This window comes from Ambystoma mexicanum, chromosome 10 (assembly GCF_040938575.1).
Source record: "Ambystoma mexicanum isolate Mex_15411 chromosome 10, UKY_AmexF1_1, whole genome shotgun sequence".
NCBI classification, from domain to species: domain Eukaryota; kingdom Metazoa; phylum Chordata; class Amphibia; order Caudata; family Ambystomatidae; genus Ambystoma; species Ambystoma mexicanum.
In genome coordinates, this window is record NC_090932.1 from 1,420,359,735 (window position 1) to 1,420,377,957 (window position 18,223).

Consider the following 18,223-nt stretch of genomic DNA (forward strand, 5'->3'; position numbering starts at 1 on the left):
ACCAGGCCCCCACCCATGTCTCCCACCACCCCCACCCCTCCAGTCACCAGGGGCAGCCTCCACAAGGCCCCCACCCATGTCTCCCACCACCCCCACCACCCAGTCACCAGGGGCAGCCTCCACAAGGCCCCCACCCATGTCTCACACCACCCCCACCCCTCCAGTCACCAGGGGCAGCCTCCACCAGGCCCCCACCCATGTCTCCCACCACCCCCACCCCTCCAGTCACCAGGGGCAGCCTCCACCAGGCCCCCACCCATGTCTCCCACCACCCCCACCCCTCCAGTCACCAGGGGCAGCCTCCACCAGGCCCCCACCCATGTCTCCCACCACCCCCACCCCTCCAGTCACCAGGGGCAGCCTCCACAAGGCCCCCACCCATGTCTCCCACCACCCCCACCACCCAGTCACCAGGGGCAGCCTCCACAAGGCCCCCACCCATGTCTCACACCACCCCCACCCCTCCAGTCACCAGGGGCAGCCTCCACCAGGCCCCCACCCATGTCTCCCACCACCCCCACCCCTCCAGTCACCAGGGGCAGCCTCCACCAGGCCCCCACCCATGTCTCCCACCACCCCCACCCCTCCAGTCACCAGGGGCAGCCTCCACCAGGCCCACACCCATGTCTCCCACCACCCCCACCCCTCCAGTCACCAGGGGCAGCCTCCACCAGGCCCCCAAGCATGTCTCCCAGCACCCGCACCCCCCAGCAGTGCAGGGGCAGCCTCCACCAGGCCCCCACCCATGTCTCCCACCACCCCCAGTCACCAGGGGCAGCCTCCACCAGGCCCCCACCCATGTCTCCCACCACCCCCACCCACCAGCAGTGCAGGGGCAGCCTCCACCAGGCCCCCACCCATGTCCAACCCATGTCTCCCAGCACCCCCACCCCCCAGCAGTGCAGGGGCAGCCTCCACCAGGCCCCCACCCATGTCTCCCACCACCCCCACCCCCCAGCACTGTGGGGCACCTGCCAGCAGGCCCCCAACCATGTCCCCTTGCACCCCCACCCCCCAGCAGGCCCCCAACCATGTCTCCCACCACCCCCACCCCTCCAGTCACCAGGGGCAGCCTCCACCAGGCCCCCACCCATGTCTCCCACCACCCCCACCCCTCCAGTCACCAGGGGCAGCCTCCACCAGGCCCCCACCCATGTCTCCCACCAGCCCCACCCCTCCAGTCACCAGGGGCAGCCTCCACAAGGCCCCCACCCATGTCTCACACCACCCCCACCCCTCCAGTCACCAGGGGCAGCCTCCACCAGGCCCCCACCCATGTCTCCCACCACCCCCACCCCTCCAGTCACCAGGGGCAGCCTCCACCAGGCCCCCACCCATGTCTCCCACCACCCCCACCCCTCCAGTCACCAGGGGCAGCCTCCACCAGGCCCCCACCCATGTCTCCCACCACCCCCACCCCTCCAGTCACCAGGGGCAGCCTCCACAAGGCCCCCACCCATGTCTCCCACCACCCCCACCACCCAGTCACCAGGGGCAGCCTCCACCAGGCCCCCACCCATGTCTCCCACCACCCCCACCCCTCCAGTCACCAGGGGCAGCCTCCACAAGGCCCCCACCCATGTCTCCCACCACCCCCACCACCCAGTCACCAGGGGCAGCCTCCACAAGGCCCCCACCCATGTCTCACACCAACCCCCAACCCTCCAGTCACCAGGGGCAGCCTCCACCAGGCCCCCACCCCTCCAGTCACCAGGGGCAGCCTCCACCAGGCCCCCACCCATGTCTCCCACCACCCCCACCCCTCCAGTCACCAGGGGCAGACTCCACCAGGCCCCCACCCATGTCTTCCACCAGCCCCACCCCTCCAGTCACCAGGGGCAGCCTCCACCAGGCCCCCACCCATGTCTCCCACCACCCCCACCACCCAGTCACCAGGGGCAGCCTCCACCAGGCCCCCACCCATGTCTCCCACCACCCCCACCCCTCCAGTCACCAGGGGCAGCCTCCACCAGGCCCCCATACATGTCTCCCACCAGCCCCACCCCTCCAGTCACTAGGGGCAGCCTCCACAAGGCCCCCACCCATGTCTCCCACCACCCCCACCACCCAGTCACGAGGGGCAGCCTCCACCAGGCCCCCACCCATGTCTCCCACCACCCCCACCCCTCCAGTCACCAGGGGCAGCCTCCACCAGGCCCCCACCCATGTCTCCCACCAGCCCCACCCCTCCAGTCACCAGGGGCAGCCTCCACAAGGCCCCCACCCATGTCCCACTCATGTCCCCTTGCACCCCCACCCCCCAGCAGGCCCCCACTCATGTCCCCTTGCACCCCCACCCCCCAGCACTGTGGGGCACCTGCCAGCAGGCCCCCAACCATGTCCCACTCATGTCCCCTTGCACCCCCACCCCCCAGCACTGTGGGGCACCTGCCAGCAGGCCCCCAACCATGTCCCCTTGCACCCCCACCCCCCAGCAGGCCCCCACTCATGTCCCCCTGCACCCCCACCCCCCAGCACTGTGGGGCACCTGCCAGCAGGCCCCCAACCATGTCCCCTTGCACCCCCACCCCCCAGCAGTCCCCCACTCATGTCCCCCTGCACCCCCACCCCCCAGCACTGTGGGGCACCTGCCAGCAGGCCCCAAACCATGTCCCACTCATGTCCCCTTGCACCCCCAGCAGGCCCCCACTCATGTCCCCTTGCACCCCCACCCCCCAGCACTGTGGGGCACCTGCCAGCAGGCCCCCAACCATGTCCCACTCATGTCCCCTTGCACCCCCACCCCCCAGCACTGTGGGGCACCTGCCAGCAGGCCCCCAACCATGACCCCTTGCACCCCCACCCCCCAGCAGACCCCCACTCATGTCCCCCTTGCACCCCCACCCCCCAGCACTGTGGGGCACCTGCCAGCAGGCCCCCAACCATGTCCCCTTGCACCCCCACCCCCCAGCAGGCCCCCAACCATGTCTCCATCCACCCCCACCCCTCCAGTCACCAGGGGCAGCCTCCACCAGGCCCCCACCCATGTCTCCCACCACCCCCACCCCTCCAGTCACCAGGGGCAGCCTCCACAAGGCCCCCACCCATGTCTCCCACCACCCCCACCACCCAGTCACCAGGGGCAGCCTCTACAAGGCCCCCACCCATGTCTCACACCACCCCCACCCCTCCAGTCACCAGGGGCAGCCTCCACCAGGCCCCCACCCATGTCTCCCACCACCCCCACCCCTCCAGTCACCAGGGGCAGCCTCCACCAGGCCCCCACCCATGTCTCCCACCACCCCCACCCCTCCAGTCACCAGGGGCAGCCTCCACCAGGCCCCCACCCATGTCTCCCACCACCCCCACCCCTCCAGTCACCAGGGGCAGCCTCCACAAGGCCCCCACCCATGTCTCCCACCACCCCCACCACCCAGTCACCAGGGGCAGCCTCCACAAGGCCCCCACCCATGTCTCACACCACCCCCACCCCTCCAGTCACCAGGGGCAGCCTCCACCAGGCCCCCACCCATGTCTCCCACCACCCCCACCCCTCCAGTCACCAGGGGCAGCCTCCACCAGGCCCCCACCCATGTCTCCCACCACCCCCACCCCTCCAGTCACCAGGGGCAGCCTCCACCAGGCCCACACCCATGTCTCCCACCACCCCCACCCCTCCAGTCACCAGGGGCAGCCTCCACCAGGCCCCCAAGCATGTCTCCCAGCACCCGCACCCCCCAGCAGTGCAGGGGCAGCCTCCACCAGGCCCCCACCCATGCCCAACTCATGTTCCCCACCCAACATGTCATCACAATCCAGAACCCTGGTCTCTATGGTCAGCCCCCAAATGCAAAACACCCACCCGAGTATTGCATCCACCCACTCATAATTTGCAATTACATCACAGAACACCAATTGCAAGTTCCGAAACAAACACATGTCCCTCACATACACCCAATGGGTGTCAGTGAATCTCAAAACACAGAACATGAAATGCATGAAAACAATGAGATACCACACATTGAAGTTCAACAAAAAAATAATGTATTAAAGGAAACATGAATAGAATCAAAAATGAAGAAACAGAAATGTGAATGTAAAAAAATGAAAAGAAGCATGTCCGTTCAAAATTAAAAAAAAAAAAAAAATTGAAATCCAAAGTAATGTTGTACAAAGTCCATGTCCACAAAACAAAATCCAATGGGAAATAAAACTAAAAGCCATTGATCCATGGAGAATGTTAAAAAAGAAAGTATGTACAAGTCTACAGCTATGTACAATGCAAGAAGCCAGGGTCCATTATCCCAACAAAATAAAGGAAACCTATCTAACTACACTAACTAATCAAAAAAATATATACAAAAATGTGGCCAATGTCCAAAAGGTCCAAATGAAACAAAAACAAAAATGAAACCTAACACTACCTACATAACTATGTACAAGGGCAGCGGGCTAGTTCCACGGCTCACTTCTGGATGTGCCGGGCCAGGGCATCATCGAACTCCTCCTCAATGTCCCGGAGGCGGTCCTCCTCCATGGCCCCGAGGGTCCGCAGGGCCGTTGAAGTGTCCACCTCCAAACCCCTGCGGATTGCCTCGAGGCACTCGGCCCGCCTCAGGGCCCTCTGCATGGAGTTCTCCGCCCTGACCATTGAGAGCTGTGCCTCTTCCGCCCGCTGCCGCTCCGCATCTATGGCGTGGCCCAACCGCTGCCACACGGAAGACACTTTTTGTCCTGGGTCCTCCTGCCCTCCGGCCGATGCCTGCCCCTCCGATGTCGAAGGCCCCGAGCCTTCATGGCTCCCACCATGGTGCTGCTGCTGATGTGCCTCTGCCCCTGCACTGCCTCCTGCTGCCTGCACATCCTCCGCCGGCTGGGGTGCAGTCGTTGACGTGGCCACCCCTGCTGGACGTCCGACTCCCGACTGTGGCAGGGATGCCTCCTCCACCAGCCTGGCCGCACCGTCAGAGGCAGCTCCACAGGGCACCCAGGTGACTGATGGGTGGGAAGATGGCACAGAGTACGACTGGCGCGTAGGGGGTCCAGCTGAGGAGGGGGTCGTGGCAAGCCCCATCAGACGGAGGAATCCGGCCTGGGTGACCTGTCCCAGCAGGCTGACGTGGTCAACGAGCCATTCAAGATGACGTGCAGTCTCTTCATGAAAAGACTGCAGGTCACCTCGCATGGCCCGTTGACGCAACGCCACACCAGCCAGGACAGGCTCAACCCGGGCCTGGATAGCCACGTCCGCAGGCAGAGGAAGGCCAGTTGACGTCAGCTCATCCCCTGCCTGAAAACTGGTCTGGACATAGGCATCCCTGCTGGTGCAAGATGATGCAGGGACAGGATAAGGGACAGGATTGCACACAGGCACCTCCGCGGCGGCCTGTGCTGCCTCCTGTCCCTGGTCCTGCACTGCACCACTAGCACCAGTGGGATCCCCACCCCCAGACCCCGTCTCTGGTGCTTGCACGGCCTCCTCCTCCACCAAACCCCCCACCAACCTGGATGACTCTGTGCCATCTTCCCCCGTTGGGCCCTGTGGGGTCCCAGCTGCCCCTTCTGCTGCCGAGGAGTCCAACTGCAACCTCCGCCTCTTGGACCTCCCCCCGGCAGCTGCGGCCTGGGACGCGGCACCGGACTCCTCACTCCCCGACGAGATGACAACATGGGAGGGGAGCCGGGCCTTGCGTCTCCGGCTGGCGGTGGGATCCCCGCTGCTGTGCTCCACAGCACCTTCTCCGCCCTCTTCATCAGTTGACGCTGCAGACAGGGAGAAACAAAACACACGCATCAGGGCAATGTACAATGGACACATACACACATGACAGTTGTACATGAGTGGCATTGGCAAACCTCAGACATGTCATCACGATCCCCAACACACATGTCATTACAACTCGCACACACGAGCCATACCACAGCCATATCGCAACTGCCAACACCATCCATACACATACAACAGCATGAGCAGCCAAAGGTGAGCCAGACATCACATGCAACACAGGAAGTGCACCACACATGTACACACACCACCACACTTGCATGCATGTGTACACCTCTGGCAAGTGTCGCAGTGTTCAGACGGGCATCCATGTCACATCTGCCCATCAGGCTTCCACATACCGCTGTCACATGCATCCATGTTGCATCACTGTTGCACCCTTGTCAAATACACACACATGCACATGCACACAGCGCTGATACATGCAGCTGAAAACAACATACATGCGTGACATCACGGACATGTCTACTCACATACACATTCATACAAACTTGTGTGCCCACACAACTGCATTTGGCATGCAAGCCCACACACACAGGCACCATCCATGTCTCACACATTACAGCCCTCGCATGTGTCAGCCCCACGGACCTGTACACCCGCACCCATACTCGACCCCATACAAACAGATGTGCAACCTGCACACTACTGAACAATCACCACACGCACTGCTCACAATCAGGATGCATGTACACTCACCGCTCGACTCCAGACGGGTCTGCCTCTCAAGGACCTGGACGTGGAGCGCTGGGGATATGTGTTCCAGGACCCTCATCTGTTCCTCCGACAAGTGGCCCCGGCGCCCCTTGGCATCCGCTGCCTTCAAGAGGCGCCGGGCCTTGTTCAGGGTCCTGGACCTGAAGTCCTCCCAGCACTTCTTGACATGTTGGAAGTCACGGACTGCCACCCCCTCCGCGTTGATGGCAGTCACGATGTCAGTCCAGATTCGAGTCCGTCCTTCCTTGTCGGCGCGGGAACTTCCGAAGAGGGCATCATACTGCCCCAGGACTTGCTCCACCAGGACACCAACTTCGGTGGCACTGAAGCTGGTGCCCCTCTGCCTCTCTGGCCGGGGGTTGTCAGTGGTCACAGATGGTGTTTGCCCCGACATGACAACCCCAGAGGCAGGAGTGGGTGGGCAACTGGGTCCTGGGGCTGGGCTGTGGAGCGATGAAATCCCAGTCGGGAGTCTTTGGTTCCAGCAGGGGTGGTCACACCAACAGCACCCCTGGCTGATGTGCAGGCAGCAAATGGCAGGGCACGTGGGCAGCAGGCAGTCAGGCAGCAGCAGATGGCAGGTGGGAGCGTGCTCGGGGCTCTGGGGGGCAGTAGTTCGGCCTTCTGGGCAGGAGCGTGGTGTTCCGTGTGCTTACGCGTGGCCAGCTTGATACGGAGTGATTTGGCACGTGAAAATTCTGCACGTCAGCGTGTAATTCGAGGAAAGGCCCTTAGCGCGTAAGCGCGTCTGCACGCATACGCATTTTCATTGGACCAAAGGCCCTCAGCGCGTGAGTGCGTCTGTGACGTGACGTGCGAGGGAGTATCCCTCATTGCACGTGATGACAGAACACACGTGGATTTCAACCAATCGCGTGTGAAAGTACACGGCACCCCGGAACACACGTACCCAGGCCAATGGCGTCACGTACCCAGGCCAATGGCGTGTGGAACTACCCGCGCACCCCGAAACACACGTACCCAGGCCAATGGCGTGTGGAACTACCCGCGCACCCCGAAACATACGTACCCAGGCCAATGGCGTGTGGAACTACCCGCGCACCCCGAAACACACATACCCAAGCCAATCGCGTGTACGCTCGCTCCCCTCCGATCACACGCGATGACACCCGAATACGGGAAACCAACGAGTCTGCCCACACGGAGGCGTCCCGCTCCCGCGCACAGCATAAAAGTGCGCGCAAACAACAAACGCGTATATACAGCGACGATGAATGCCCCATTTGTTGCTGCACTGATTGTGGGACACCGCAGGAGGAGGAGAATAGCCAGGGCACGCATTTTTGCACCAAGGACAAGCCTTTTTGGGATGCCTGACGTCCAGGTCTACGGCAGGTATAGGTTTCCACCCCATATCATCCTAGACCTGGTCAGGGAGTGGGAAGATGACCTCACATCCCCCACCCTTTGCTCCCAAGCATTGAGCCCCTTGGAGAAGCTGCTCAATGTCTTGCATTTTTTGGCCACTGGGTCGTTTCAGCGGACCACTGCCATAGTGGGGGGGGTCTCACAGGCCACGCAGTCACGCTGCCTACACCAGGTACTGGCAATCATGACAGCGCGCCCCTCAGTCCGCAGGCACATATACATGCCCAGAACACCCGCAGAAAGGCAGGCCGTTGTCCTGGATTTTTTCAGGGTGGCACACTTCCCCAAAGTGCTCGGTGCCATAGATTGCACCCATGTGGCCCTACGTCCACCTAGGGCCACTGAGCACATCTACCGAAACCGCAAGCACTGGCATTCCATCAATGTACAGGTGGTATGCGATGCAAAGGGAATCATCACCTCTGTCTATGCAAACTACCCTGGCTCCACCCATGACAGTTTCATATACAGAATGTCCGCCCTGAGCCGGGCCCTGGAAGCTGGGCAGCATGGCGACACATGGCTCCTAGGTCAGTACAAATGCCCTTGCACATGCATGCAAGTCACACACAGACAAATATCCAAACCCTAATAATCTCAATTATTATCACCTCCCCAGGGGACAGTGCCTACCCTCTGAGCAACCACATGATGACGCCAATCCGGAACCCCACCACACCACATCAGGTAAGATACAACGCCGCCCATATTGCAACCAGGGGCATAGTGGAGCGCACATTCGGAGTGCTCAAGTCACGTTTCCGCTCCCTTGACCTCTCTGGTGGGCAACTACTCTATGCACCACCAGTAGTGTGCAGGATCATTGTGGCAGCATGGACATGGTGGTGCCCCCACATCCCCAACCACAGGCACAGGCGCTGCCCATAGGAGGGGACAGGGCACGTGGCGAGGAAGCCCGGACCCAGCTTGTGGCCACATTTTTCACCTAAACTCCCACCCCTGCGGAGTGCACACAGGCCTGGCACATACCAGGTGACAATCGATGATGACAAAGTGACAGTCAACTGTCACAACCCTACCACCCTGAGATAGTTGCCATGGAAGTGCCACATCGTCTGCATCCCTAGCTACTTAAACACAAGCTATCCTGTGCAACCAAAATGCACACATATGACATGTGACATGACATGGGCAATACACAAGTATTCCAAGGCGCAATGAGGCAGGGGGGGGGGACAAGGGAACACAGAGAACGGTACTACTAGGCCAGGTGTCATTGAGATTGTGCAAGTGCAGGGGTAGAGGGAAGGGAAAAGTGCAAGGGGAAGGGTGGGGGGGAGTCCAGTACAGGGGAAGTAGGCCAAAAGAATAATACATAGGTCGCCTGGTGGCAACTGCAAAGATAAGTGCAGACAAGTGCTGGGAAGGGAGGGCTGTAGGGATAGAGAGATAGTACTGCAATGCAGGGGTTGCCAGGGTGGCAGTGCAAGTGGACAGTGGCTGGGCCAGGGACCGAGGTTGGTGAGAGTGTCCCAGTAGCAGCTCCTGTGCAGTTCCAGTGAAGAATTCTGCAAGGGAGAGGCAGAGAGTAAGCAGAAGCAAAGAGGAAGGTCTTGAGGTGCTTCCAGAACTGGAGATGGTTCCCCTCAAGTTCAAGTCAGGCAGGAAGTCTGTTCCAGGGGGAGGGCCCTGCTGCGGAGAGAAACCTACCCCCAGCTAGTTGCTCTGAGAAGCGGATGACCTGGACATGCAAGGTGTGCATCACACACACCTGCAAAACAGGCCATGGCCATCACTATCATGTCACTCAAACCCTCCCAAACATCAACATGACATGGCAAGCAATACCCATACACTGACGCAGTAACAATAAGGTACACATTGCCATGTCCTAAATGTACAGTGGCATCGGACAATGATGCCTGACCCGGAATCAGATGAAATGACAGACCAACAAAATGTCCCACCCAAAATAAGTCGTTTCCAAATGCATTGCAACAGTCGTAGACGTAACATCACAATGAATGCCTGTCTATATGCACATTATGCATTGCAAAATCAACACTGCAGCTCATGTGTGCAGTGTCCCACTCCTGCATCACACTGCTCAGCGCACAGCAAAGTGAACAGCCATTGCGTGTGATGCACTCCCTGAGCATCACATCTAAGTGACAGACTACATCAAACATCAAATTTGGCATGTACTGGAACCATAATCAGTCACAGAACATGTGCTGCCGGGACACAGTGGGCACCAGAAGGCAAACAGTGTACACGTGGATATGCAAGGGTGGGAGTACATGGAGTGCATCCAAGTGCAAGTGTGTGGTTCTGCAGGGACATGCACTCCACATATGCATGTGCACTCAAGTGACCATCAGTGTTCCCTACACATCACATGTGAACATCCACCATGTGTACACCCCAGCATGTCAAACCACAACTATCCCCTCGCACCTGAAAGGAAAACACAACACATGAACAGGCATTGATCAGCAGAACACAACATGTACATAGGACAACAACATTACAATGTCAGAGTTCCCATCACACTGCAGGGCAATGCAACTATCAACAACAACCCCCCCCTCCCGCGCAAATAACCATGACCCGCTGAACAACTGCACCTGGGTCATGGAGCCTCCAACCCTCATTTCCACCTGGCCACAGGATCACCTTTACCCTTCGTGTCCATCTCCCACCTTGTGTGTAAAAAGATGCCTGAACCCTCAGAATCCACACTCATTTCCAAAATCACAAAATCCAAGGCATGAAAACGAACCCAAACACCCTCCAGTAGATGACTTGACGTAGCAGTACCTCACAAACGCCAAGTACTACCACAATGATGCAACAACCAAGGTAGCACAGCAGAACAATGTCACGACAGGATGTGAGACATGTGTGGTACATGACATAGGATGATGCACCATGAATGGATGTGTACTGTCACAGGTCCCCTGTCCAGGCGCGGGAGTCTCATGAAACAACCACCCACACCATGTCCCGGGTGCCTGCAAGGTCAAACTCACACAGGCCCCTGAGATCATGGTGGGGAATGAGGTTCAGGGATATGCAGTCGGGACAGGTGTAGACACACTGGATGACTGGAATGAGTGGCAGGTGAGGGGAGGAGGAATGACACATGAAACTAGGGAATGCACGAAAATGTACAACCTGCATGAACACATACACAATCCAAACAAACTTGGACATCATTGTCATGGCCTTCTGTAGTCCAGGCTCAGGAGTGGTACGAACCAACCACCCCCTCTAGGGTTTTGGCGCCTGCAAGTTCGGGGCTTACACAGGCATCCGCAACCCCAGTGGGGAAAGAGGGTCAGGGAACGTTGCTTGGATAGGCACGGGAAGCAGGAACACCGGGTAGAGGGTACAGGTTTCATAATTGCATAGGATCACGGGTGATTAGGGACAAAAACATACCAAATAGGACCACACATACATCCGTGCATCAGTACACTCCCCAGCAAGCCTATGCAGGGCAGTTTGTAAGGAAAACAACAAGACACTTAGCTCTGGTTTTGAGTGCTGGCCTCCTGCCTGCGCACTCTCATGGCCGGTTACAGGAGCACTGCAATGCTGCAAAGAGAGACACAGTCAACAACCTGTATGTGCCAATTACACGAAAACACAACACAAAACATGCCCCATAGCAACAAACTACTCTACAAACAGACAATCAGTGCTCGATGGTTCGTACCCATATATAACATCACCCCTGTGACAGGTCATACACAGTCAATGCAGTAAGTCAGGCGCTGGTGGGTGCGTGGCAAATGGAACACCAATGTGTCACAATTCACACAACATGCAATGTTCCCTGGGTAAGCAGACAGACCCATATGGCAAGCCATGACTACAGAGCAAGTTGCGTACCACCATGACCAAAACAAAGTTGGCAGTGCATTTATCATGAAGTACGTGGAATAGACATGCACTGCACCCAAGTATGTCCCTTGCTGTATGTCCCTGTGAGCTGCCCCTTTCCATGTCTCGGAAGGCTACATGGTTGATACAAGTGCCTCAATGAACCTTGGTGTACCGCAGGGTATGTGCCACTGCCCCTGCATGTGTCCCAGACAACCCTACTATCAACAGCCATCAGTCCACAAACACATCTGAGCTGCATTGTGTGCTTCAACACCAATATTCATCTAAGCTCACCCTCAGTGCTGTGACTAAGCCTGCATGTGCAACTCGCCTGGTGCAAGCTTTGCTGTGTCGTGGCCCCCCTGTGATGCTCACCTTGCCTGGAGTTCCTTGGAACATGTCAGCAGTTCTAGGATGTGGGTCTGCAATCACTGTGGCTCTGCTTGTGCACACATGTGCATGTGGGCACCAACAAACGGGTCAGGAATTCCGTCGTCCAATGGGCCATGTCTGCTGGCAAAGGTGCTCTGGTGCCTCATCCCCCTGCAGAAAGTGCATGAAACAAATGATTAATGCATCAAAGTGATCTGTGTGTGTCTCATCAGGCATCTCATTACTTGACCATGTCAGAGAGTCACATCACAAATCACACCATCAGTCCGTCTTTGACTTCCAAAGTGTGGAACACTATCTACAGCATGAATTGCAACAGGCACGTGTACAGGAAAGATATGAGACATAATACACAATGCATAGCAATCAATGTCCACATTAATCATGACACACCCCATCTAGCAAAAGCTGAACAGTGGACAATTACACCTAAATCATCCCCACTAGGGGTGTCAACACAAGTCACAAAGCACCAGACATGCCACAGATATGACAGTCCAAAGCCCTTGTGTAAAATTCTGTAACACCGAACCATCCTTGCGAGCCCATGGATAAGGGAGGCAGGAGTGGCATATGTGAGTCAAGGAACCCAAGCAGCAAACACATACACAAGACAACCATGAAGGGCCCAGCTGGAACAGACAGTGGATGCCTTCAAAAACCACAAGGCACCGCACTGTCACATGAAAGCACAATAGACTACAAATTTTAAACTAACTCAACTATTAACTAATTACACTAACTATGGAAAACCTACATTACCTATTTAAACTAACTATCAAACAGAAACTTAACTAACTAAACTAAAAGAAAAATCAAAAATGGCCACATACGACCCGGGGGGGAGGGGAGGCACCCAGGAGGGGGGAGGTACAGTGTGCTGCTCAACATCCACATGCGATGATGCTGAGCCAAAAAAAAATACCTCCATGGGCTCAACGCCTGCACAGCACGACCTATGTGGGAGATAGATGGTCGTCCGAGTCTGGCTCATCCTGGAAAGGAGGACGTGGCACAGTAGCCTGGCCACGCCTAGCCGCAGCTTGCCCCTCGTCGGCAGCAAGTCTGCCGGACAGGTGAGCCTGGTTCTGTGTGGCGATGTTACATAGGTCTGCATGCAGAACCTCACGTGATACACGTGCTTCCTCTTGCAAGGTAGCACGTGTAACACGGAGTTCCTCCTGCAAGGCCTGGCTGGACAACCGCTGCACCTCCCGGCAAGCCTGTAGCTCAGCCGAGATGGTGCGCTCAAGCTGTGCAAACCTCTCCTCTGCCTGCTGCCTCTGGGACATCATAAGGACACCCAGAGTGGATCTGAGGGAGGCATACTCCTCCCTCAGGGCATCCATGTGCGCCTCTGTGTGAGCAGCAATTGCTTGACGCAGAGACGACATTTCAGCCTGGCGTGCCCTGTCTGAGGCCGCCATGCCCAGCCTGAGCGAGCGGGCCGTGGACCCTGCCGCCTGCTGCTGGAGAAGCACCTGCCTAGCAGGGGGGAGCACAGATCGGGCCACACGCTCCATGCTCTCAGCGATGTTCTCCATTGCTGCCCCCTGCCGTTCGGAATTGCCAGTCATGTCTTGCTCCCACTCAGTATACAGCGGTTGCGCGCGGTGACCGCGTTGCCGGGCTTGACCCCTGCGGGACCCAAGGACCGGAGGTCCTCGCTGTGTTGGCACCGCCTGCGGCTGCACGACTACATGCCCCCGTCGACGTGATGTCCCAGGCACATCAGTGACTGGTGTGGAGGGTGACCCTGCGTCCCGATCCACCACGGGCGGAGGAACCAAGACTGTCTGATCCCTCAGTGCAGGTGTCGCAGACAGAGGAGTGTCCACATCAGAATCACTCACCCCTGACACATGGACTTGATGGTCATCCAACTCAACATGGACGTCAGAGTCGTCATCAAGGCTGGACTCATAGGCAGCCAGAGACAGGATGGACTGCAGCACTTGGGGGGTTTCGTGGCCTACCACCCCACGACCCCCACTAGTGCCGGGATGATGTGGTCTTACCAACCCTGTGTCTGGCATGACAACACCATCCTCTGCATCCATTGCGTCTTCACCTGAAAAATAGAGAGGAAAAGGTCACTACACATGTCAGAAGCACACAACACACACACACACCGACAGCAAAGGCATCCGGCAGACATGTGACACACAACATATGACCTGGCATGCATGCTGGGTCTACTTAGAATAGCCACTGTGATCAGACCTGTTGAAAGGTGGCAGTTTGCATGGAAGTGGGTCTATGCAGTGCTGAAAATGTGTACGCCACGCACTACCTACATGTACAAGCACTCCATGGTGTGTGCCAGGAAATGTGAAGGCAGTGCAATGTCAAATTCAGACATCACGTGCATTGTGTATTCAATGTGTACCATGTCTAGCAGCCAAGCACCCCTCCACCCCAGTACCAAAGCAGGGATGCCTAGCATGGTATCAAAAGGCTGCCCATACACCTGTGTATTGACAAGCAGTGTTGACTGGCATCAACAGCTTAATGTGAATCAAATTACAACACTGCTAATGATGCTGGGACAGTGGGCAGGACACATGATGGAAGATCCGGAGGCCAGCCACGTGTGAAGAAGACACGACAAGAGTTGGACAGAGTCATTGGCCATTGAATAGGCTGAGGCCTGTGAGCCACACAGATTGTCATTGCCTAAACATGTGTGCAACGCAGGACTGAGCCACAGTTGACATGGGGAGGCCGATAATATGGCAGGCAATGTATGTAACCAAGGACTCATATTACAGTGATCATCCAGTCAAGGACACATAGGGGCATGCGTGCAATGCACATGGAGCATGAATGGGCACTCATGTCCCTGCGGGACATCTGACCCATGCACAGTACAAGTGGGATACCCTGCATCGAGTACTAAGGCTGTACCACACGGCATATGTCTGGCAGTTTCTAAGCTGGAAGTTAGCATCTACACAGGACACATGAACAAGAAACTACACATTGGCAAGAATGTAGCAGACCAGTGCAAAGGTGGAACTGGGGTGCAGAGTGGTGGAGGAGGGGCAAGGGAGCATGCCCACATGGAGTCCCGCATGCAGGCAGAGGAGACATGCATGACGGTAGCATTGCATTACTTACACATCAGAACCATGTACACGTCACATGTAGCAGCAATCATGCACAACACATCCCACAAGTGAAACACACACGTCCTCAACAACTACGCTTCAACACTCACTGGACTGGGCATCAAAGTCCAGCATCTCTCCCACACCTTCGACCAATTCTGGTGGTATGAACTCCGCAACGAGAGCCTCATGCGGAGTGAGTTCTTCCTCCTCTGGTGCAGGCCCACCGCCAGTCACCAGAGTCAAGTTGTAATTTGAGGCACGCTTAGCCTTAGTGCTGCGCTTGATGTCATTCCAGCGCTTTTTGCACTCCTGCGCCGTGCGCACCTCATGGCCGAATGAACTGACATGTTCCGCAACATGCTTCCAGTGGGTGTCACGTTGGGCAGCCGTAGTCTGACTATTGGCACCCACTAGCATGTCACGGCTGTGTCCCCGCACATAGTCCACAAGGAAGTCCAGTTCCTGCTTACAGAAAGGCTTCTTCCTCGACGTGCAGGAGGTCGTGGCTGTGTGTGGGGTCCCAGCCTGTGCTGCAGGTGCAACCTTCCTCCTCTTGGACTGTGGCGCAGACCCTGGCTGGCTAATGCCGCCCTGACCAGTATGGCCAGTGAGTTCGGTGGATTGAGCCGAGGGAGTGGCAGGTGGAGGGATGACCAAAGGCCTGACTTGTGTCAGTGGCAGCTGGGTGCCCACTAATGGACCCTGCGCAGCAACATCAGCTGTGGCATGGTCATTGACCGCAACGGTCCTGGTTGGCAGACTCACAACCGGGGTGCTGTTGGGTGCATCTGCCCCTGCACTTGCCAACACCCGGCTGTTCGGGGAAGCAGATGACATGACTGCCCCAGGGACACGTGTCTTGGTCTGAGCAGCCCGGCGTGCCCCTATGGTTTCCCCCCTGGCCTGTTGGAGATCTACCAAGGGCTCTTCAAGTGCCAACGCAGCCTGCGCTGGCAGACCCTGAGCCTGGGTGGCGGTGTCCACAGCTGCACCTGCAGCTACCGCTACCCTTGGGCCCGTGGCAGTCGATGGAACGGACTGCTGGGTCATACGGGTGCCAGTGCCAGATGCAGGAGCTGCATCCCCCGGAACCACAGGGGGTGGTGGCATGGCTGCACCGACACATGGCACAACATTGTGCTCAAGTGGCGCACCCCTGCCTCTTCCCCCTCTGTGGCTGCCCTGGACACCCTGGAGTCCCCCTACTCCCTGGTCACCACGGCCACGTCCCCGACCACGCCCGCCACGAGGAGTACGCCCAGCTGAGGCGCCCCTCACCTTTGGTGGCCTCCCAACCATGGCACAGATGTAATAGTGCTGGCACAGATGGAGTGGTGCCAATGGGAGGTGTACACCACAATTGTCCTGGGCAATTGGGGTGAAGGGGGTGGGAAGCAAGATGTTAACAGCCCCCCTGCACCTGCAAGGCTGTATGTGACCCCGGTGATGTGGTGACGGGTCACGCAACGCTCAGGCACCCCAAAACTGCAGTAAAACCGTGCACGCAACCCTGCAGCCTACGTGCGTGGATTTGACCTCCCGCAGTACGCGGTGGCACCCAGTAACACGAATAACGCGTACGTGTGGGACACGCAGGCTACGATGACATCGAAAATGGGTGCAATACACAGGGGCACCCGCAGTGGGAAAAGGAGCGTTTGCGACTCACCGTCTGACTAGCGCGATGCAGAAAAACACGCGTAGCCAATACCCCCGCCAAAAGAAGAGATACGTCCTTGAGAGCTGTGAAGTAGATGGCGCGCGAAACAACTGGAAGCAGCAACACATGTCGGTCTCCACGGAAGGCACGTACAGCGAACTGCTGGGCCCGCTCACCTTTAACCCGTGCTGAGGGAAACGCACGCGCGCGTCACGTCACATGCGGACGTGCAGTTTTTCATGCGCGATTACGCGCATTACACGCGGACGTGCAGTTTTTCACGCGCGATTACGCGCATTACACGCGGACGTGCAGTTTTCCACACGCGATTAGCCTGGGTACGTGTTTTTCCGGGTGTGCCGGTAGTTCCACATGCGATTAGCCTGGGTACGTGTGTTCCGGGGTGGCGTGAACTTTCACACGCGATTGGTTGAAATCCACGTGTGTTCTGTCATCACGTGCAATGAGGGATACACCCTCGCACGACACGTCACAGACGCGCTCACGCGCTGAGGGCCTTTGGTCCAATGAAAATGCGTATGCGTGCAGACGCGCTTACGCGCTACGGGCCTTTCCTCGGATTACACGCTGACGTGCAGATTTTTCACGTGCCAAATCACTCCGTATCAAGCTGGCCACGCGAATACACACGGAAGACCACGCTCCTGCCCAGAAGGCCGAATCACTGCCCCCCAGTGCCCCGAGCAGCCTCCCACGTGCCATCTGCTGCTGCCTGCCTGCCTGCCTGCCTGCTGCCACGGTGCCCTGCCATTTGGTGCCTGCACATCAGCCATCTGCAGGGGTCCAGTTGCTGTGTCGACCCCTGCTGGAACAGTAGACTCCCGACTGGGATACCATCGCTCCACAGCCCAGCCCCAGGACCCAGTTGCCCACCCACGCCTGCCTCGGGGGTCGCCATGTCGGGGCAAGCACCATCTGAGACCAGTGGCGACCCCCAGCCAGAGAGGCAGAGGGCCACCAGCTTCAGTGAGAAGGAAGTTGGTGTCCTGGTGGAGCATGTCCTGGGGCATTATGATGCCCTCTTCGGAAGACCATGCGCCAACAAGGAAGGACGGGAGAGGATCTGGGACGATGTAGTGGTTGCCATCAACGCGGAGGGGGTGGCAACCCGCGACATCAAGCACATCAAGAAGCGCTGGGAGGACTTGAGGTCCAGGACCCTCAATAAGGCCCGGCGCCTCGCGGAGGGGGGCCGGGCATGCCTGAGTGACATCCAGATGAGGGTCCTGGAACGCGTAGACCCAGCGCTCCACGCCCAGATCCTTCGGAGGCAGACCCATCTGGAGTTGGCCGGTAAGTGGCCAAGCATTACTGTGTGAGACAGGGCATGTTGCAGTGTGCTGGTTGTCTGAT